This window comes from Ranitomeya imitator, chromosome 2, assembly GCF_032444005.1.
Source record: "Ranitomeya imitator isolate aRanImi1 chromosome 2, aRanImi1.pri, whole genome shotgun sequence".
NCBI classification, from domain to species: domain Eukaryota; kingdom Metazoa; phylum Chordata; class Amphibia; order Anura; family Dendrobatidae; genus Ranitomeya; species Ranitomeya imitator.
In genome coordinates this window covers 165,007,184-165,030,036 of record NC_091283.1, presented here as the reverse complement: position 1 = coordinate 165,030,036, position 22,853 = coordinate 165,007,184, and the positions used below count along the sequence as shown (strand labels likewise).

Genomic DNA, 22,853 nt, shown 5'->3' with positions numbered 1-22,853 from the left:
TGCATCGTAGTGCCGGTCCGTTGATCACTAATGGGGGCCACCAATATGTCCTACCCACCCATCCACCCAACATCCCTCTCAGTATATAAGCAGAGATGATTCTTCCCCTCTTATGATGCCATAGTCCTTGATATATCTAGAAGGTTTGCATTGTGTATAAACAGCCTGACCTTGCGTGTCGCTGGAGGAGATGCTGAGGACGAAGATGCTGCCTGGGCGGCTGCCAGGATCTCTGTAGCTATTACCAAGGCTGCCGTCTGGTTTTTTTTTCCTGAGCAAGTTCCTGTTGTCAATGAACCTCTGTACTGTCAGAGGCAGAAGTCAGTGACCACAACGGACGGAAGACGCTGTGCAATATGCACTTTCTCACAATGAATTGTTGGAAGGTGGAGAGGATGCGCAATAGTTTCATCCATCATTGCCTACCAAGGGGAGTCCTGTCAGGGCCTGCTCCTTGCCAGGGATGGAGATACCATTGGTGCAACCTGTGCAGATGCCCATGGCCCAAGGTGTACGGGGGGCCACCTGCCTCTTTCAAAGCAGCTGTCACAGACACATCAAGGGGTGCTTTGCGTGATTAACTATTTGCCCATATATTCTTCTTGCATTTAACATTTATTAAAATGACACATTGTAGGTTAAGGGCCAGGCCACATTTACTTTCAGTCAGGGGCTTCTTTTCCTTTTCTTTATGGCATTGGCACCAGAATGATGACAAAACACATTAACTCTATGGTGGCGCAATGCAGTCAAATTTCTAGTAGAGGCATGTACTTGGCGATTTCAAGGTGAACTACAATTGTTTAGGGTATGTGTCCACGGGCCGTATTACATCCGGAATAGCTGCAGATTGAACGCTGCGTAGAGCCGCAGCGTTGAATCCGCAGCGTCCAGATGTTACAGCATAGTGGAGGGGATTTTATGAAATCCCATCTCCACTATGCGTGCGAACACGCACCCGGCGGCCCTGCGTTTCTGGACATGCGGCGCGTCTTTTTAGAACACAGCATGTCCGTTTACCTTGCAGCAACGCTGCGCCGCCGCAAGATATAACACAGGGCCCTATGTGTGGGGTGCGACGATACCGGATGTGTGCAATGAACACATCTGGAATCACTGCGTCTACAAAAGGGTGCAGCGCTTTGAGCGGAGCGAGTTTTCCGCTCCGTCCAAAGCGCCGGCCATCCTGAACGTGGACACGTACCCTTTCAGCTGCTCGGCGAGAGATAAGTGATAAACATCCTAAGCTAGACTTAGGCTTCTTTCACACATCAGTTCTTTGCCATCAATTGCAATCTGTCGAATTTTATAAAAAAACAAACAGATCCATCGCAGATTGTGAAAAACTGATGTGACTGATCCGTTTTTTGTTTTGCTGGATCTGACTAGCTGATCTGGCTAATTGGATCCTAAAAAAATCGGAGCATGCTCGGTTTGAAAAAACAGAATCCATCTCCGGATTCCATCATTTGACGGATTCAGCGCCATAGGCTTCCATTCTAGCAAACGACAGATGGCGACTGATCCGTCACTGTCCGTTTTTTTCGACGGACACAAAAAACGTTACTATGTCCATTGTCTATGACAAACAAATTTTGATGGATCCGGCGAACGACGGATGAAACGTGAGGCCATCCGTCGCTAATACAAGTGTATGAGAAAAAAACAGATCCGGCAGCATCAGTCACCAGATCCGTTTTTTTCAAAATTTGGCAGATTGTGACTGACTGCAAAAAACTGATATGTGAAAGGGGCCTTACAGGGGAGCTCCACTTCATCAATTATCATAGAATGCCAAAAAATACTTCATAATAGTACATGTAAAATACTAATGTTTGGTTCTTAAATAAACTGCCATACAGTATCCAAATAATATTACTGTATAGTTCCACCAGAGTCCTACCATTCAGTGCTGAGATAATGCTGGCATACAGCGCCAAATAATAACAATTTTTATATCTATTCTACAGCTCTTTAGAATTCAGAGAGAACTTGTACAATCAAGATAAGACATTGCAGAGTAAGGCCGGCTTCACACTCAGCGTATGAAAATACGGTCCGTATATTACGGCCGTAATACGCTGAAATGTCCCGAAAATAGTGGTCCGTAGCTCCTCCGTAGGCAGGGTGTGTCAGCGTTTTTTGCGCATGGCATCCTCCGTATGTAATCCGTATGGCATCCGTACTGCGTGGTTTTCTCGCAGGCTTGCAAAACCAACATACCGCTATAGAAGTGATCCATGTGTCCCAAAAAGAAAAAAAAATATATATATACTGTCTATATATATATATATATATATATATGTCAGTAGACACATATATGTATATATATTAATATTTTTTCCAGCGCTATACAGCTTGAAAGCCGGTAATTCAATTACCGGCTTTTTCCTTCTCCTTCCTAAAACCCGACATGATTTGAGACATGGTTTACATACAGTAAACCATGTCTTCTCTCCATTTTTTTTGCAGATTCCACACTACTAATGTCAGTAGAGTGTATCTGCAAAATTTGGCCGTTCTAGCTCTTAAAATAAAGGGTTAAATGGCGGAAAAAATTGGCGTGGGCTCCCGCGCAATTTTCTCCGCCAGAGTAGTAAAGCCAGTGACTGAGGGCAGATATTAATAGCCTGGAGAGGGTCCATGGTTATTGGCCCCCCCTGGCTAAAAATATCTGCCCCCAGCCATCCCAGAAAAGGCACATCTGTAAGATGCGCCTATTCTGGCACTTGGCCACTCTCTTCCCATTCCCGTGTAGCGGTGGGATATGGGGTAATGAAGGGTTAATGCCACCTTGCTATTGTAAGGTGACATTAAGCCTAATTAATAATGGAGAGGCGTCAATTATGACACCTATCCATTATTAATCCAATTGTAGTAAAGTGTTAAATAAAACACAAACACATTATTTAAAATTATTTTAATGAAATAAAAACAATGGTTGTTTGAGTATTTTATTCTACGCCCAATCCAGTCACTGAAGACCCTCGTTCTGTGAAAGAAATAACATAATAAACCAACAATATACTTACCCTCCGCCTGGGAGCTTTCTAGGTAATTTCCCACGATCTATGAACATCCAGCAGAGGGCGCCTCACCGCAAATGAAGCTAAATATAGCTCATTGATCTATATTTAGACTCATTCCCCGGGGTTTTGCAGCGAGGAGTAGCATTGCATTAGCAAAGCTCCTTGCTGCAAAATGTTTTAACCCCTTCAGAAGGATTTACATCGTTGGACGTTACAGATCTGCGGAGGGTAAGTATATTGTTGGTTTATTATGTTATTTCTTTCACAGAACGAGGGTCTTCAGTGACTGGATTGGGCGTAGAATAAAATACTCAAACAACCATTGTTTTTATTTCATTAAAATAATTTTAAATAATGTGTTTGTGTTTTATTTAACACTTTACTACAATTGGATTAATAATGGATAGGTGTCATAATTGACGCCTCTCCATTATTAATTAGGCTTAATGTTACCTTACAATAGCAAGGTGGCATTAACCCTTCATTACCCCATATCCCACCGCTACACGGGAATGGGAAGAGAGTGGCCAAGTGCCAGAATAGGCGCATCTTACAGATGTGCCTTTTCTGGGGTGGCTGGGGGCAGATATTTTTAGCCAGGGGGGGGGCCAATAACCGTGGACCCTCTCCAGGCTATTAATATCTGCCCTCAGTCACTGGCTTTACTACTCTGGCGGAGAAAATTGCGTGGGAGCCCACGCCAATTTTTTCCACCATTTAACCCTTTATTTTAAGAGCTAGAACGGCCAAATTTTGCAGATACACTCTACTGACATTAGTAGTGTGGAATCTGCAAAAAAAATGGAGAGAAGACATGGTTTACTGTATGTAAACCATGTCTCAAATCATGTCGGGTTTTAGGAAGGAGAAGGAAAAAGCCGGTAATTGAATTACCGGCTTTCAAGCTGTATAGCGCTGGAAAAAATATTAATATATATACATATATGTGTCTCACTGACATATATATATATATATATATATATATATACCTATTCTATGTGTACACATTTATTCTACCTATTCTACTGTAAGCTGTCAGTGTGATTTTACTGTACACCGCACTGAATTGCCGGCTTTTCTCTCTAACAGCGCTGCGTATTTCTCGCAAGTCACACTGCTTGTCCGTGTGTAATCCGTATTTTTCACGCTTCCATAGACTTTCATTGGCGTATTTCTTGCGCAGTACGGTGACAAACGCAGCATGCTGCGATTTTGTACGGCCGTAGAAAGCCGTATAATACTGATCAGTAAAATACGGCAGATAGGAGCGGAGGCATAGAGAATAATTGTGCCGTATTTTTTGCGAGTTTTACGGACGTAGTTTCTGCGCTCTTACGTCCGTAAAACTCGCAAGTGTGAAGCCGGCCTAAGACATAGTTCAACGCATACCAAGAGGAGTGAGGGCCATGATCGCAAGTTTACAATCTATGAAGAAATACGGGGGACACAAAATGTAAAAATAAAGTGCTTGTCGTATAATGTGCAGCCTACTGTATAAAAAATAGGGTAATTTAAATAAGCTACATGAACCAGTCACCAGCCAGTATCTGTACAAGTACAGGTACAAAGTACTACTGAGTATGTGGAAGGGAGAACAGGGGTTAATTGATTAGATTAGTGAGGGGAGTATACAGAAATGTATTTTTACGGCACTCTTGAAACTGTGGATACTGGGAATTAACTGGATTGTCTGGGGTAGTGCATTCCAGGAGATTGGTGCAGCGTGAGAGTAGTCCAGGAGACGGGAGTGGAAGGTTCTGATTATAGAGGATGATGATACTTTTAGGTCATTAGTGGCATGGAAGGCACGGGTAGGTTGGTAGACAGAGATGAGTTCGTAGATGTAGGGTGGTGCAGAACTGTGGAGAGCTTTGTGGATGAGGGCAAGGCTGGTTTTAGACAAAGTGGGGCCCTGGGCAAAATTTTAACCCCTTTCTGACCTCGGACGTACTATCCTGTCTGAAGTAAGAACCCCCGCTTTGATGCGGGCTCCGGCGGTGAGCCCGCATCAAAGCTGGGACATGTCAGCTGTTTTGAACAGCTGACTTGTGCCCGCAATAGCGGCAAGTGAAATCGCGATTCACCCGCCGCTATTAACTAGTTAAATGCCGCTGTCAAATGCTGACAGCGGCATTTAACCAGCGCTTCCTGCCGGGCGGCCGGAAATGAGCGCTTCGCTGACCCCCGTCACATGACGGGGGTCCGTGATGCTTCTGTATAGTAACCATAGAGGTCCTTGAGACCTCTATGGTTACTGATCCCTGGTAGCTGTGAGCGCCACCCTGTGGTCGGCGCTCATAGCACACCTGCATTTCTGCTGCATAGCAGCGATCTGATGATCGCTGCTATGTAGCAGAGGCGATCGAGTTGCGCCAGCTTCTAGCCTCCTATGGAGGCTATTGAAGCATGGCAAAAGTAAAAAAAAAAAAAAAAGTAAAAAAAAAATGTGAAAAAATAAAAAAAATATAAAAGTTTAAATCACCCCCCTTTCGCCCCATTCAAAATAAATCAATTAATAAAAAAATCAAACCTACACATATTTGGTATCGCCGCGTTCAGAATCGCTCGATCTATCAATAAAAAAAGCATTAACCTGATCGCTAAACAGCGTAGCGAGAACAAAATTTGAACCACCAGGAATACGTTTTTTTGGTCACGGCGACATTGCATTAAAATGCAATAACGGGCGATCAAAAGAACGTATCTGCACCAAAATGGTATCATTAAAAACACCAGCTCAGCACGCAAAAAATAAGCCCTAAACCGACCCCAGATCATGAAAAATGGAGACGCTATCCGAAAATGGCGCAATTTTTCTTTTTTTTTAGCAAAGTTTGGAATTTTTTTTCACCACTTAGATAAAAAATAACCTAGTCATGTTAGTTGTCTATGAACTCGTAATGACCTGGAGAATCATAATGGCAGGTCAGTTTTAGCATTTAGTGAACCTAGCAAAAAAGCCAAACAAAAAAAAGTGTGGGACTGCACTTTTTTTGCAATTTCACCGCACTTGGAATTTTTTTCCCGTTTTCTAGTACATGACATGCTAAAACCAATGATGTCGTTCAAAAGTACAACTTGTTTCGCAAAAAATAGGCCCTCACATGGCCATATTGACGGAAAAATTAAAAAGTTATGGCTCTGGGAAGGAGGGGAGCGAAAAACGAACACGGAAAAATGGAAAATCCCAAGGTCATGAAGGGGTTAAAGTGGGGCCCGAAATGCTGACATATTGCACCATCACATAGAAACATTTTGGTTGTATTTACATGCGCTGAGTTCAGGCTGCTAAACAAGCGTAATCGACAATATTGAAGTAATTCGATGCTGGTTTCTGGATCTCTTTACACCGGCTGAGGAACAATGATGGGGATAAAACAATCACTAATAGATCAATCTGTCCACATACAGTATTATGTTATCAGCAGCATATCTGCAGTTTTCACTGGGCGATGTGCTGCTGAGAGCAATGAGTTTTGTTCTGGCATAAACAATCCAATCCAATGAATAGGCAGCATTTTGCTTGTTTAGTATAATACACCCTATAGTTCTCCATATTGTATAATGCACACCCCATAGTTCTTCATATAGTATAATGTGCCCCACAGTCCTCCACATAGTGTAATGTGCCCCATAGCATTCCATATATAATAATGCACTTTCCATATCCCTCCATATGGTATAATGCACTCCCCATAGTCCTCAATATAGTATAATACACTCCCCATAGTCCTCAACATAGTATAATACACTCCCCGTAGTCCTCCATGTAGTATAATACACTACCCATAGTCCTCCATATAGTATAATGCACACACCATAGTCCTCCATACAATATAATGCACTCCCCATGGATCTCCACTTATTATAATGCACAGCCCATATCGTCCCTATAGTATAATGTACTCCCCATAGTCCTCAATACAGTATAATATAGTATAATGCGATAATTTAATAGTAATAATATATAATATAATAGTAATAATAATAATATAGTATAATGCAATATAGTATAATGCAACCCATAGTCCTCTCATAGATTGTTAGCTCCTCTTGGTATCTATTGATTTATGCGATTATTTTTATGCTGTAATGTCTTTTATTGTCTGTACAAGTCCCCTCTGAAATGTATAGTGCTGCGGAATATGTTGTTGCTATAGAAATCAAATTATTATTATTATACTGCACCCCATAGTCCTCCATATAGTACAACGCACTTACAATAGTATAATGCACCCCATAGTCCTTCATATAGTATAATGCATTCCCCACAGTATAAGGCAGCCACCCCATAGAGTATAATGGAGCCCCCTCAGAGTATTACGCAGCCACCCCATAGACTATAATGCAGCCACCCCATAGAATATAATGAAGCCCCCCCATAGAGTATAATGCAGCCATCCCATAGAGTATAATGTAGCCCTCTCATAAAGTAAAATGCAGCCCCCTAGTAGAGTATAATGGAGCCACTCCATAGAGTATAATGCAGCCCCCTTAGAGAGCATAGTGAAATCTCCCTTAGAGTATAATGCATCCTCCCCATATAGCATAATGCAGCTCCACAGTCATGCAGAATTCTGACCACCTCATACTCACAGATATATATACAATACTTACATTGTCCCGTTCCCTCACTGCTCCGATGTCTGCAGTGCATCTCAACAGCTCCATTGTCCAACACAGCGTGGTCCGCGATTAAGTGACGCTCCCACTGCGTCAGAGGCAGAGGGGGAATGATGGGGGAGGGAGCATCATCTGACACTCTCTCCATCATTGCTTTCAACTGTATCGGCATCTATGATGCCGATACAGTTGAATGCGGGAGGGCGGCGCTGACACTGGCACCAGGCCCTCCTGACTCGCGTACCCCATAGCGTCCACGTAGTGTGCCCCTATTAGTGGCATGCCACTGGCTGGGGCCCCTGGAGTATCTGGGGCCCGAGACAAATGCCTAGTCTGCCTGCCCCTAACGCTGGCCCGTTTTGAGGGTGATAAGTTTATATTGGCTTCTGTAGCATATGGGCAACCAGTGCAATGACTGCTACAGGGTGGAGACATCAGTGTTGCAGTTGGAGAGAAATATGATCCTGGCTTCTGCATTTATGATAGATTGGAGACGAGAATGTTTAGTAAAAGGGAGACCGATTAGTAGAGAATTGCAATATACCATGCGAGAATGGATAAGAGCAACAATAAGGCTAGGTTCACATTGCGTTAAGTGCAGTCCGTTCAGCGCATACGCTAACGGACTGTGTTAACGCAAGTGCCGAAAAAGATCGCGTTTATGCGATCGCGCTAGCACAGATGCTCTATCTGTGCTAGCGGTGACGGACCCAAAAACGCTGCAGACTGCGTCCGAAGGTCCGTCACAGAATGGCGGCACATCACTAACGCATGCCGATTATGACATGCGTTAGCGATGCGCTTCATAATGGCAGTCAATGGGTGCGCTAACGCATCCGTTACATAGCGTTAGTGCCGCTATGTAACGGATGCCGTCAGCGGACTGCACTTAACGCAATGTGAACCTAGCATATTGCACGACTCGTTAAAGGGTTGATTGTGACTTGTAGGATCGCTACTTCCAATAGGTGGCGCTATAGAGTTAAAGTTCTCTTTTTCTCTGAAGAGGCAATTTGCATACTTTTACACAGTGTCTACAATGCTATTATTTAGTGCTCTTGCTATGTACTTCCATATAACATTGTCACATACTCCTCACATGATATAACCAATCAATGCTTAAATAAAATTACCATTGAGTGTCCAAATAATACTGCCACACAATGCTCTACAATGCTGACACAATTCTATTTAGTGCTCAAAGACTACTGCTGTATGCAACCTAAATAATAACCATTCGGTGTCCAAATAACACTGCCAGCATAATACTTCCTAAAGGAAGGAGCCATTCAGTGCCTGAATAATACCATCCTAAAATGACTAAATGGGGAAGAAGCTAAGAATGATGTGGTGGTCCATGGCACTGAAAGTTTCCATGCTGCATTCTTAGGGTACTCCTTTGAGCCCCCCTAGTAGAGGATGGACCTGAGAAATTGCTCAATTTACCACCCCTGAGTAGTCTGAATGTGGAGGCCTAAATGTATTTTAGTCCTGAAATCCTGTACATTTGGGACAGATTGGTGTCAACCAATAGGGCCATCATTATAGGTCCCATGGAGGTTGTCACCTGGCCTTTCCAGACTAATGGTTGGTAAATTCTACTAATCATGCAGTGATGTTGGAGAGGTTTCACTGCTTTTCCAGACAGATTGTGGGGAGGTTGAATCAAACATCTCAGATTTTGAAAGGTTTGAGCTGCTCTTTATGGAGAGAACATTTTCTATAATTAGTTCAGATCGAATTCGAAAGCATAAAATCTAGAAACGGTAATTTTGTGGCCGCCCTCCAGCTGCTGTCAACAGGAAGAACAGAGATCAGCTGAACAAGCCACAGCAGCAGCAGCACAGCAACCACGTTAATGAGACCTCCGATCTTTCATCCTGCTGCTGTCGTGTCCACTGCCAACACTACAAGGAAACGTCAATATATTGCCAGAGTATGGCCAAGTCAAAGCCATGAGCCTGCAAGCTGTCATTATCACCTTGCACACCATTAGCAATTTCTGGGCCCTTTGCAGCCAAAAATCCTGGGTCCCAGGGCCTCCTTATACTATCAGTGGGCTGCAGTCGGGATGACAAAATTGGCAGGGTGTCTAGGCCAATTGGGAGTCTATGGACGGTGGGGGAAAGAGGTTTACAGGGGTCCTTTGATGATGAGTGGGATAGTAAGAGGTACTTTTAGATGGGGGTAGAAGGTAGTAATGGTACTGTGAAGAAACTGAAGCTGGCAGGGGCTTTTTTTAGGGTGAAATTGGGACAAAATAAGTGATCTGAAGGAGGCAGGAACAGGTTAGTAAAGGATTGGAAAGGGATATGTTAGAAAAGGTTGGTATGGAAGATGGTAGGGGTACTCTGTTGCACAGGCTGTCCTTATTGATGGCTTGGTTGGCATGCTATGCTAGGCTGCTGATGCCCCTTTAGGTCAATGTGACTACCCTACAAACAACATGCATATCTCAGCTTCCTTGATCCAGATGAGCGTAAGAATTAGAAAATGAGATATCGGGGTGAGTATAATGATACCTGATGTTTTAGATTTTGAGTAGAGGGCAATGATACAACACTTATTGACCATGAGCTTATAGTCATATTGCACTGTGGTCACATTCTTATCATCCTCATGAACAGAATCACATGCTGACCACCAGTGTAATGCAGTTTTTTTTTTTTCTAAAGTCTTCTAAAAATGGATTCCTCCGATTCTTCCTTTGTGTTATGCCTCAACTGACTCATGAGATTTTCTGCGGTCTGTAGAATAAATAGAAGACGATACACATGATCGACCCTGCAGCGACTGAGTGCACATTCCCAGCAGGTGCATCGCTGTACAGCCACCGCCAGCAATGGCAGACAACCGCGATGTCAATCAACGCCAGCCATATAGAAGCTTCCGGGAGCGGTCAGATACGCTGGATGGATATGAATTGTATATTTAAAGGGTGTTTCACCTTCAAAAAAGAAAATAGTGCAAGTCTGTGAGGTGCCCTCTTCTATCAAGTTTTTGAAATTATACCTGTTTCTGGGAAACTGGGTAACAAGAGATATAACCGCTATTATGGTTCCAATAGGCTCTACCACAGATTGCAGTATATTTAGAGGCCCCTGTGATGCTATTTGTAATTACCCACAATACGCATAGTCACCCTGTAACAGCTACCGCCATATGTCGCTGCATTGTGGTGGAGAATGTTACGCAGAAGAAACCAGAGACCCCCAAAAGTAATATTTAATTGCAATATCTCACCCGCTTACTGTAGACTGGAGACTTCATCCAATCTGATCCAATTTTACTGCCCTTGCTCGCTGTTTTTTTGCGGTCTTATTTGCTCTTTGTTTCTATAATGCAAGCATTATCTACAGCCAAGTCCTGTAAAGAACTCTCTAGCGCTGCTGAGGAATTGTTACAATTGTGTAATTCTCATTTCTGTTTTGATTGTTGCAATGCATCAGAGCAGATGAAATGTAGCCGGTATATTTAATTCAGAATACAGTATATGTGACACCTTACTCCTGCTCACAGAGCTGTAATTTGTGACATTGTAATCTTCCTTGTGTACTGACTAAAGTTGAACGCATATGTTTGGATTTGGTCGCAGAATTTGAATGTGTCATATTCGTGCCATATTGCTACCCTATTTGTGCCGAATTTGTTTGATGATCGCTTCCAAACATATTCGGTAATTTCCACTCCCATTGATGCCAATGACGTTTGGCAAATATTGCAAAACCAATATTTGACGACGACTGTAATCGGAACCAAATTTTGAAAAATTTGCTCGACTCTATCCTGACCCCTCAGTTACACAATAATATAAAAGAATATTCTCATCCACAGATCACAAGCAGTGATCATGGAAATGGTGAAGAACTGAGGAGTATTTGAAGCTTTTAGGTTGGGGCTACACAGTGATTTTGGCAGTGGCGAAATATCGCTAAGTTCTCCTGCTACATCACAGTGTCGATGCAAACCACTAGTGTACCGTAACTGTGAATTGCAAGTCACAACAGTAAGGTCTAATTCACACATCAGTATTTTTTTTCATCTGTGTTTCTATGCCAAAGCCAGGAGTGGAACTCACAGAGAAAACTCTAATTGAAAAATTGACACTTGTTCTGTGTTTTGGAGACACTTCTGGTTTTGATATACAAATGCTGATAAAATACTGATCAAAATTACTGATGTGTCAATAAAGCCTTAGACATAGTTGGATTTTATGTGGCTAACTTGTCGCATTACCCCAAAAGTCACAATGTGCTCATATTTACCTGTATTGTGCTTCGATGTGGCATGCAAGCCGTGTTGTGGCCAAAGTCGTCATGTAGCCCAGCCTTAATTATACGGATTTACAGGAGACTACACCGGACCTTAAAGCTAAAGTTGTCTTATAAGCAGGGTTACAGGTGGCCCTTACCTGTGTGTAGATGCTGTCACCACTGCTCACTCTCTTCTGTTCTTCTATCAGTCAGTAAATCTATATTTACCAGTGTCACCATTCACGTATTTACCAATGCAGGTGTGTAGTCACCGGCCTTAGGCTCCTTTATATGTGATGCCGGGTTTATCACGCCTACGATGTAACCCGCCCTCTGTGTACACACGTCTGTCTGCAGTTCTGAGTGTGAGTGACAAGATGTGAGAGTCCGCCTCAACTCTGCTACATCTTCTGCACTACGAGTCCATAATACACAGCCTATAAGAGAATGCAGATAACCCCGAACACTTCTGCTTTTTTTATTCTAATTGGGTCTGCACTGACTAATTTTAAATATACAATATATCACTCAGAGATATTATTCTAATATAGTTTCTATATAATAGCACCACACAGTGCAGCTTAAAAACCAATATACATTGCTTTCATTTGTCATAGGTTCTATATAATAGCATTACAGGGTGCCTTAATGCTGCTATTCAGTGCTCAACAAAATGTGGCACAGATCCAATACAATAGAAACATGCAATCCCATCAAATAGTGCCCAAATTTAAGGCTATGTTCACACTTTGCGGATTCCACTGCGGATTGTTCCGCAGCAGAATTCCAAAATCCGCAGTGAAAACCCGTCGCGGTTTTTACTGCAGATTTATCGTGGTTTTTACTGCGGTTTCTTCTGCGGATTTTCATTTGCAGTTTCCTATTGGAGCAGGTGAAAATCCGCAGAAAAGAAGTGACATGCTGCGGAATGTAATCCACAGCGTTTCCGCGCGTTTTTTTCCGCAGCATGTGCACAGCGTTTTTTGTTTCCCATAGGTTTACATTGTACTGTAAACTCATGGGAAACTGCGGATCCGCAGCAAAATCCGCAAAGTGTGAACATAGCCTCAGTGTTACACAGTTCCCATATAGCCTTTATGTAAAGCCCAAATAATAATGCCACACAGTTCCTATCCTATCTATCAGCACCATACATTGCCCAAATAAAAGTGCCACACCACATAACTCATATATGATAGCACCATACCGTGCCCAACTAAGCAGTGCCACAACGTTCCTACATAACAGCACCATACAGTGCCCGATAAACAATGCCACACAGTTCCTACATAACAGCGCTATACAGTGCCCGATAAACTGTGCCACACAGTTCCTACATAACAGCACTATACAGTGCCCGATAAACAGTGACACACAGTTCCTGTATAACAGCGCTATACAGTGCCCGATAAACAGTGCCACACAGTTCCTTTACAACATCGCTATACAGTGCCCGATAAACTGTGCCACACAGTTCCTACATAACAGCACTATACAGTGCCTGATAAACAGTGACACACAGTTCCTGTATAACAACGCTATACAGTGCCCGATAAACAGTGCCACACAGTTCCTTTACAACATCGCTATACAGTGCCCGATAAACTGTGCCACACAGTTCCTACATAACAGCACCATACAGTGCCTAATAATCAGTGCCACACAGTTCCTGTATAACAGCGCTATACAGTGCCCGATAAACAGTGCCACAAAGTTCCTACATAACAGCACCATACAGTGCCTGATAAACAGTGCCACACAGTTCCTACTTAACAGCGCTATACATTGCCTGATAAACAGTGCTACACAGTTCCTGTATAAATTCACACTAATTTGCTCAGAAATTATTAAATGTCCTACCCCTTAGGGTAGCCTACCTAAAATCTTGCCCCCATATGGAAGAAGCCTGGTAGGCGAAACGGCGCTGTCGGGGTGGCAGCACGGACCTTATAGGTGCATTCCTAACAGCATGTAAGTTCATTCAAGCGTTATGGCATTTGAGCTACTGAATAGGTTTTTTAGGTAGGCGATCTGCAAATATTATTCAATATAGCTTTGTGTACTATTGCGCTTCAAAAGTGAGCAGCGGTTCTATTTAGACTGCTGATCTTTAGCACTTTGCACTTTTTTCTGCGGTTTTGTACATATATATACTTTTTTGCATACTCCATTCCAGTGCCTTACTCTGACCTGAGTCACATATTGCTTATGCCATCTGTTTGGTCCGTTGCTGACGTTTGTTTTTATGGAGTTTTTTCTGTATTTATATATTCCTTGGCTTATCATATTTTGTTATGAGAATTTTTCTAAATAAAAATTGTATGGACTTTTTAAAAAAAAAATTGTTGTATGCCTCGGTTTTTCTCCTTGCTGTATGGAGAATGAAGTTTATTATATACTGTTTGTGAGGTTTATATATACCAGTGTTAGATATTGGTTGTTTAGTGCTATACAGTGCCCAATAAACAATGCCACACAGTTCCTACATAACAGCGCTATACAGTGTCCGATAAACAGTGCCACACAGTTCCTACATTAGAGCACCATACAGTGCCTGATAAACAGTGCCACACAGTTGCTATATAACAGCGCTATACAGTGCCTGATAAACAGTGCCACACAGTTCCTAAATAACAGCACCATACAGTGCCCGATAAACAGTGCCACACAGTTCCTACATAACAGCGCTATACAGTGCCTGATAAACAGTGACACACAGTTCCTGTATAACAGCGCGATACAGTGCCTGATAAACAGTGCCACACACTTCCTGTATAACAGCGTTATACAGTGCCTGATAAACAGTGCCACACAGTTCCTACATAACAGAATCATACAGTACTTGATAAACAGTGTCTTACGGTTCCTATATAACAGCGCTATACAGTGCCTGATAAACAGTGCCACACAGTTCCTACATAAGAGCACCATACAGTGCCCGATAAACAGTGCCACACAGTTCCTACATAACAGCGCTATACACTGCCACACAGTTCCTACATAACATCGCTATACAGTGGCTGATAAACAGTGACACACAGTTCCTGTATAACAGCGCTATACAGTGCCTGATAAACAGTGCCACACAGTTCCAACATAACAGAATCATACAGTACTTGATAAACAGTGTCTTATGGTTCCTATCTAACAGCGCTATACAGTGCCTGATAAACAGTGCCACACAGTTCCTACATAAGAGCACCATACAGTGCCCGATAAATAGTGCCACACAGTTCCTACATAACAGCGCGATACAGTGCCACACAGTTCCTACATAACATCGCTATACAGTGCCTGATAAACAGTGACACACAGTTCCTGTATAACAGCGCTATACAGTGCCTGATAAACAGTGCCACACAGTTCCTACATAACAGCATCATACAGTACTTGACAAACAGTGTCTTACGGTTCCTATATAACAGCGCTATACAGTGCCTGATAAACAGTGCCACACACTTCCTGTATAACAGCGCTATACAGTGCCCGATAAACAGTGCCACACAGTTCCTACATAACAGTGCTATACAGTGCCTAATAATCAGTGCCACACAGTTCCTGTATAACAGCGCTATACAGTGCCCGATAAACAGTGCCACACAGTTCCTACATAACAGCACCATACAGTGCCTGATAAACAGTGCCACACAGTTCCTACATAACAGCACCATACAGTGCCTGATAAACAGTGCCACACAGTTTCTACATAACAGCGCTATACAGTGCCTGATAAACAGTGCCACACAGTTCCTGTATAACAGCGCTATACAGTGCCCAATAAACAATGCCACACAGTTCCTACATAACAGCGCTATACAGTGCCCGATAAACAGTGCCACACAGTTCCTTTACAACATCGCTATACAGTGCCCGATAAACTGTGCCACACAGTTCCTACATAACAGCACTATACAGTGCCTGATAAACAGTGACACACAGTTCCTGTATAACAACGCTATACAGTGCCCGATAAACAGTGCCACACAGTTCCTTTACAACATCGCTATACAGTGCCCGATAAACTGTGCCACACAGTTCCTACATAACAGCACCATACAGTGCCTAATAATCAGTGCCACACAGTTCCTGTATAACAGCGCTATACAGTGCCCGATAAACAGTGCCACAAAGTTCCTACATAACAGCACCATACAGTGCCTGATAAACAGTGCCACACAGTTCCTACTTAACAGCGCTATACATTGCCTGATAAACAGTGCTACACAGTTCCTGTATAAATTCACACTAATTTGCTCAGAAATTATTAAATGTCCTACCCCTTAGGGTAGCCTACCTAAAATCTTGCCCCCATATGGAAGAAGCCTGGTAGGCGAAACGGCGCTGTCGGGGTGGCAGCACGGACCTTATAGGTGCATTCCTAACAGCATGTAAGTTCATTCAAGCGTTATGGCATTTGAGCTACTGAATAGGTTTTTTAGGTAGGCGATCTGCAAATATTATTCAATATAGCTTTGTGTACTATTGCGCTTCAAAAGTGAGCAGCGGTTCTATTTAGACTGCTGATCTTTAGCACTTTGCACTTTTTTCTGCGGTTTTGTACATATATATACTTTTTTGCATACTCCATTCCAGTGCCTTACTCTGACCTGAGTCACATATTGCTTATGCCATCTGTTTGGTCCGTTGCTGACGTTTGTTTTTATGGAGTTTTTTCTGTATTTATATATTCCTTGGCTTATCATATTTTGTTATGAGAATTTTTCTAAATAAAAATTGTATGGACTTTTTAAAAAAAAAATTGTTGTATGCCTCGGTTTTTCTCCTTGCTGTATGGAGAATGAAGTTTATTATATACTGTTTGTGAGGTTTATATATACCAGTGTTAGATATTGGTTGTTTAGTGCTATACAGTGCCCAATAAACAATGCCACACAGTTCCTACATAACAGCGCTATACAGTGTCCGATAAACAGTGCCACACAGTTCCTACATTAGAGCACCATACAGTGCCTGATAAACAGTGCCACACAGTTGCTATATAACAGCGCTATACAGTGCCTGATAAACAGTGCCACACAGTTCCTAAATAACAGCACCATACAGTGCCCGATAAACAGTGCCACACAGTTCCTACATAACAGCGCTATACAGTGCCTGATAAACAGTGACACACAGTTCCTGTATAACAGCGCGATACAGTGCCTGATAAACAGTGCCACACACTTCCTGTATAACAGCGTTATACAGTGCCTGATAAACAGTGCCACACAGTTCCTACATAACAGAATCATACAGTACTTGATAAACAGTGTCTTACGGTTCCTATATAACAGCGCTATACAGTGCCTGATAAACAGTGCCACACAGTTCCTACATAAGAGCACCATACAGTGCCCGATAAACAGTGCCACACAGTTCCTACATAACAGCGCTATACAGTGCCTGATAAACAGTGACACACAGTTCCTGTATAACAGCGCGATACAGTGCCTGATAAACAGTGCCACACACTTCCTGTATAACAGCGTTATACAGTGCCTGATAAACAGTGCCACACAGTTCCTACATAACAGAATCATACAGTACTTGATAAACAGTGTCTTACGGTTCCTATATAACAGCGCTATACAGTGCCCGATAAACAGTGCCACACAGTTCCTACATAACAGCGCTATACACTGCCACACAGTTCCTACATAACATCGCTATACAGTGGCTGATAAACAGTGACACACAGTTCCTGTATAACAGCGCTATACAGTGCCTGATAAACAGTGCCACACAGTTCCAACATAACAGAATCATACAGTACTTGATAAACAGTGTCTTATGGTTCCTATCTAACAGCGCTATACAGTGCCTGATAAACAGTGCCACACAGTTCCTACATAAGAGCACCATACAGTGCCCGATAAATAGTGCCACACAGTTCCTACATAACAGCGCGATACAGTGCCACACAGTTCCTACATAACATCGCTATACAGTGCCTGATAAACAGTGACACACAGTTCCTGTATAACAGCGCTATACAGTGCCTGATAAACAGTGCCACACAGTTCCTACATAACAGCATCATACAGTACTTGACAAACAGTGTCTTACGGTTCCTATATAACAGCGCTATACAGTGCCTGATAAACAGTGCCACACACTTCCTGTATAACAGCGCTATACAGTGCCCGATAAACAGTGCCACACAGTTCCTACATAACAGTGCTATACAGTGCCTAATAATCAGTGCCACACAGTTCCTGTATAACAGCGCTATACAGTGCCCGATAAACAGTGCCACACAGTTCCTACATAACAGCACCATACAGTGCCTGATAAACAGTGCCACACAGTTTCTACATAACAGCACCATACAGTGCCTGATAAACAGTGCCACACAGTTTCTACATAACAGCGCTATACAGTGCCTGATAAACAGTGCCACACAGTTCCTGTATAACAGCGCTATACAGTGCCCAATAAACAATGCCACACAGTTCCTACATAACAGCGCTATACAGTGCCCGATAAACAGTGCCACACAGTTCCTACATAAGAGCACCATACAGTGCCTGATAAACAGTGCCACACAGTTGCTATATAACAGCACCATACAGTACTTGACAAACAGTGTCATGCGATTCCTATATAACAGCGCTATACAGTGCCTGATAAACAGTGTCACACAGTTCCTATATAACAGTGCTATACAGTGCCTGATAAACAGTGTCACACAGTTCCTATATAACAGTGCTATACAGTGCCTGATAAACAGTGCCACACAGTTCCTACATAACAGTGCCATACAGTACTTGATAAACAGTGCCACACAGTTCCTACATAACAGCATCATACAGTACTTGACAAACAGTGTCATGCGATTCCTATATAACAGCGCTATACAGTGCCTGATAAACAGTGTCACACAGTTCCTATATAACAGTGCTATACAGTGCCTGATAAACAGTGCCACACAGTTCCTACATAACAGCACCATACAGTACTTGATAAACAGTGCCACACAGTTCCTACATAACAGCACCATACAGTACTTGATAAACAGTGTCATACTGTTCCTATATAACAGCGCTATACAGTGCCTGATAAACAGTGCCACACAGTTCCTACATAACAGGATCATACAGTACTTGATAAACAGTGTCATACTGTTCCTATATAATAGCGCTATACAGTGCCCGATAAACAGTGCCACACAGTTCCTACATAACAGCATCATACAGTACTTGATAAACAGTGCCACACAGTTCCTACATCACAGCACTATACAGTGCCCGATAAACAGTGCCACACAGTTCCTACATAAGAGCACCATACAGTGCCTGATAAACAGTGCCACACAGTTCCTACATAACAGCGCTATACAGTGCCCGATAAACAGTGCCACACAGTTCCTACATAAGAGCACCATACAGTGCCTGATAAACAGTGCCACACAGTTCCTATATAACAGCGATATATAGTGCCTGATAAACAATGCCACACAGTTCCTATATAACAGCACCATACAGTGCCTGATAAACAGTGCCACACGGTTTCTACATAACAGCACCATACAGTGCCTGATAAACAGTGCGACACAGTTCCTACATAACAGCGCTATACAGTGCCTGATAAAAAGTGCCACACAGTTCCTGTATAACAGCGCTATACAGTGCCCAATAAACAATGCCACACAGTTCCTACATAACAGCGCTATACAGTGCCTGATAAACAGTGCCACACAGTTCCTACATAACAGCATCATACAGTACTTGATAAACAGTGTTATACGGTTCCTACATAACAGCGCTATACAGTGCCCGATAAACAGTGCCACACAGTTCCTACATAAGAGCACCATACAGTGCCTGATAAACAGTGCCACACAGTTGCTATATAACAGCGCTATACAGTGCCTGATAAACAGTGCCACACAGTTCCTATATAACAGTGCTATACAGTGCCTGATAAACAGTGCCACACAGTTCCTACATAACAGTGCCATACAGTGCCTGATAAACAGTGCCACACAGTTTCTACATAACAGCACCATACAGTACTTGATAAACAGTGCCACACAGTTCCTACATAACAGCACCATGCAGTACTTGATAAACAGTGTCATACTGTTCCTATATAACAGCGCTATACAGTGCCTGATAAACAGTGCCACACAGTTCCTACATAACAGCATCATACAGTACTTGATAAACAGTGCCACACAGTTCCTACATAACAGCACCATGCAGTACTTGATAAACAGTGCCACACAGTTCCTACATAACAGCATCATACAGTACTTGATAAACAGTGCCACACAGTTCCTACATAACAGCACCATGCAGTACTTGATAATCAGTGTCATACTGTTCCTATATAACAGCGCTATACAGTGCCTGATAAACAGTGCCACACAGTTCCTACATCACAGCACTATACAGTGCCCGATAAACAGTGCCACACAGTTCCTACATAACAGCACAGTACAGTGCCCGATAAACAGTGCCACACAGTTCCTACATAAGAGCACCATACAGTGCCCGATAAACAGTGCCACACAGTTCCTACATAAGAGCACCATACAGTGCCTGATAAACAGTGCCACACAGTTCCTACATAACAGCGCTATACAGTGCCCGATAAACAGTGCCACACAGTTCCTACATAAGAGCACCATACAGTGCCTGATAAACAGTGCCACACAGTTCCTATATAACAGCGATATATAGTGCCTGATAAACAATGCCACACAGTTCCTATATAACAGCACCATACAGTGCCTGATAAACAGTGCCACACAGTTCCTACATAACAGCATCATACAGTACTTGATAAACAGTGTTATACGGTTCCTACATAACAGCGCTATACAGTGCCCCATAAACAGTGCCACACAGTTCCTACATAAGAGCACCATACAGTGCCTGATAAACAGTGCCACACAGTTCCTACATAACAGCACCATACAGTGCCCGATAAACAGTGCCACACAGTTCCTACATAACAGCATCATACAGTACTTGACAAACAGTGTCATGCGGTTCCTATATAACAGCGCTATACAGTGCCTGATAAACAGTGCTACACAATTCCTGTATAACAGCGCTATACAGTGCCTGATAAACAGTGCCACACAGTTCCTACATAACAGCGCTATACAGTGTCTGATAAACAGTGCCACACAGTTCCTATATAACAGTGCTATACAGTGCCTGATAAACAGTACCACACTGTTCCTACATAACAGCACCATACAGTACTTGATAAACAGTGCCACAGAGTTCCTACATAACAGCACCATACAGTGCCCGATAAACAGTGCCACACAGTTCCTACATAACAGCATCATACAGTACTTGATAAACAGTGTCATACTGTTCCTATATAACAGCGCTATACAGTGCCTGATAAACAGTGCCACACAGTTCCTACATCACAGCACTATACAGTGCCCGATAAACAGTGCCACACAGTTCCTACATAACAGCACCATACAGTGCCCGATAAACAGTGCCACACAGTTCCTACATAAGAGCACCATACAGTGCCCGATAAACAGTGCCACACAGTTCCTACATAAGAGCACCATACAGTGCCCGATAAACAGTGCCACACAGTTCCTACATAAGAGCACCATACAGTGCCTGATAAACAGTGCCACACAGTTCCTATATAACAGCGATATACAGTGCCTGAGAAACAATGCCACACAGTTCCTATATAACAGCACCATACAGTGCCTGATAAACAGTGCCACACAGTTCCTATATAACAGCGCTATACAGTGCCTGATAAACAGTGCCACACAGTTCCTACATAACAGCATCATACAGTGCCTGATAAACAGTGTCATACGGTTCCTATATAACAGCGCTATACAGTGCCTGATAAACAGTGCCACACAGTTCCTATATAACAGCGCTATACAGTGCCTGATAAACAGTGCCACACAGTTCCTATATAACAGCGCTATACAGTGCCTGATAAACAGTGTCACACAGTTCCTATATAACAGCATCATACAGTGCCTGATAAACAGTGTCATACGGTTCCTATATAACAGTGCTATACAGTGCCTGATAAACAGTGCCACACAGTTCCTACAAAAGAGCACCATACAGTGCCTGATAAACAGTGCCACACAGTTCCTATATAACAGCGATATACAGTGCCTGATAAACAGTGCCACACAGTTCCTACATAAGAGCACCATACAGTGCCTGATAAACAGTGTCACACAATTCCTACATAACAGCGCTATACAGTGCCTGATAAACAGTGCCACACAGTTCCTACATAACAGCGCTATACAGTGCCTGATAAACAGTGCCACACAGTTCCTACATAAGAGCACCATACAGTGCCTGATTGACAGTGCCACACAGTTCCTATATAACAGCGCTATACAGTGCCTGATAAACAGTGCCACACAGTTCCTACATAACAGCATCATACAGTGCCTGATAAACAGTGCCACACAGTTCCTACATAACAGCGCTATACAGTGCCTGATAAACATTGCCACACAGTTCCTACATAAGAGCACCATTTCAGTGCCTGATAAACAGTGCCACACAGTTCCTACATAACAGCATCATACAGTGCCTGATAAACAGTGCCACACAGTTCCTACATAACAGCGCTATACAGTGCCCGATAAATAGTGTCACACAGTTCCTATATAACAGCGCTATACAGTGCCTGATAAACAGTGCCACACAGTTCCTACATAAGACCACCATACAGTGCCTGATAAACAGTGCCACACAGTTCCTACATAACAGCATCATACAGTGCCTGATAAACAGTGCCACACAGTTCCTACATAACAGCGCTATACAGTGCCCGATAGTGTCACACAGTTCCTATATAACAGCGCTATACAGTGCCTGATAAACAGTGCCACACAGTTCCTACATAAGAGCACCATACAGTGCCTGATAAACAGTGCCACACAGTTCCTACATAACAGCATCATACAGTGCCTGATAAA

At 42.9% G+C, this 22,853-nt stretch overlaps 1 protein-coding gene across 4 annotated transcripts in view; it reads right to left on the bottom strand.

Moving 5' to 3' along the window:
- Window positions 1-12,188, bottom strand: part of LOC138662311 (uncharacterized) — a 167,396-nt gene extending 155,208 nt beyond the window's left edge. For 2 of the 4 annotated variants that reach the window (XM_069747779.1, XM_069747782.1), the window contains exon 1: window positions 12,064-12,188. The gene's annotated coding sequence lies outside the window, so the exon portion shown is untranslated. Of the gene's footprint in view, window positions 1-170; window positions 278-12,063 lie in introns of those variants that run through there. The other 2 variants (XM_069747781.1, XM_069747783.1) reach the window with 2 other exon arrangements.
- Window positions 12,189-22,853: the final 10,665 nt, after the last annotated feature.